This window comes from Mycetomoellerius zeteki, unplaced genomic scaffold, assembly GCF_001594055.1.
Source record: "Mycetomoellerius zeteki isolate Tzet28-1 unplaced genomic scaffold, Tzet1.0 scaffold642, whole genome shotgun sequence".
NCBI lineage: Eukaryota > Metazoa > Arthropoda > Insecta > Hymenoptera > Formicidae > Mycetomoellerius > Mycetomoellerius zeteki.
This window is the reverse complement of record NW_017257657.1, coordinates 21,988-23,992: the sequence shown is the minus strand read 5'-3', so window position 1 is coordinate 23,992 and position 2,005 is coordinate 21,988.

The window sequence follows — 2,005 nt, the reverse complement described above, 5'->3', positions numbered from 1 at the left end:
GGCTCTGAGATCTTGGATTCCAGTAATGGCTGCCGTTAGCAGTCCAGAGGTATATAGTCAAAGACTAGCACCGTCAAAATATCTCGTGCCACTTAGTGCGCACTGAGTGCGCACTACGCGAGTGTCGTGCGGTCAAATGAACACGTGATACTAGCTAAGTGCGCATTGGCATTGCCAATCGAACACGCTCTTGACACTGAGTGCAGCTAGAGCACCCCAATCGAAAACGATATTAGTGTGAACTGAGTGCGCACTGGTGCGCACTAACTTTTTCCCAATCGAAAACGCTATTAGATACAGATCGCGCAGTCTATTCTCCATGCTTTGAATAATAGTAAGCTCTTATTGGACTACAGACAACTAGGTCAAAAATGGCGGTCGAAATAACCAATAGAAAAATTGTCGGCTATCAGCTCAGGGTATCGATGAAATTTTTTCACTTTTCACATGACAAATTTCATGTGAAAATGTTTACATGAAAAAGATTTATTACATTCTGCATGAATGATACATGTTTCATAATGTACTAATTAACACGTGGTTTAATTCGAAAAGATGTACTGCTTAACGTTGATTTAGTTGTCTATAACTATAGTTTTAAAAAAGCCGCTTTTTTCAAATTGCTGGGAAAAAACTGGAAAAATTTCGGTTTTTTTCCGAAAAATTGTTTTGTTTTGGAAAAATTGCTGTTTTTGCTATGTAATATACATAAAAACATAATAACTTCTAAATTCCTTTATAAAATTAATGCGATCTATGAAATTATGTAGCATTATTTTTATTAAAATTTTTTAGTTATCTTTCTATTTTTATAATAAAACCTAATCTAATCTTTTTTTTAGTATATGGCAAAGCTTAAGTAGACAGATTTTTAACTCTAGTTTACCAAACTCCGGTCTAATGAACTCCTGAAGTATCTCTTTGTAGTTTATTTTTTTCCAATATTTTATTACGAATTCAATTTAAATCTAAATTATTTTCCAGACCTACTATTATCATATAAACATGATGTTCGAACTCTATATTTTTAATTCTTACATTAATGGTGCAATAGTGTATGTTTTGTATGTTTTATTGAATACATTATGCGACCTCAATCTTTTATACAATTTCAAAATTTCTGTTAACTTATTCCGCTGTGTACCTTATACGCAATTATTTTCTTTACGGAAAAAATCGAGAAGCAAACGTGGTAGGTTTTACGAGCACGAGTGAATTTTTTTCAAAATGAATTTTTCTACCCTTGGGAAAAAAACCGAAAACATCCGCCGAAAAATTGGAAAAATTGAGTTTATTTTCCGATCCTTTAAAACTATCTATAACATAAATGTTGTTTCTCTATCGTAAATTCTCATAATGTGAAAAGTTTCACGTGAATTTGTAGTGAATGGTTGTATGTCCTCTTTTCATAAGTAAATGTCTACTTTTTCATGTAAATTTTTCACCATCAAACGACTTGGTTAAAAGTGAAAAATATTATGCATGCGTATTATACGGTTAAGATAGTAGTAACATATGTGTCTAATTATTTTTGTTTCCTCATGTGCTCAATGAAATATAAATTATTGTTTCAATAAGCCTTATTTATGAAATAAAGTAATGGCGAATTCGATTAGAAGAACTAGTGCGCACTGGTGTATATTAAAGCTGTTGTACACTAATTTAATTTAAGTATAAAAATGAAATGCAAATATTTCGAATTATGAAATACATATTTTACCTAATAGTAGGGGAGAGTGGTCTAAATCGGACCTATTTGCAGTTTTTGCTCTCTATAAGGCATAAATAAAGTCCGATCGTAAAATCGAAGGTGCTGTTGGAAAGATCATTTAATTTCCTTCATTTTTGCTTGAGATTATTTTGACGTATCTCTTAGAGATAAACTATAATGGAAAATGTAAAAACGCTTTTTCCGGTCCGATTTAGAACTATTGGTTCCAAATCGGACCATCCCCTGGTTCAAATCGAAAACTCCTATTTTTATGGATTTTTAGATAGAATTTTA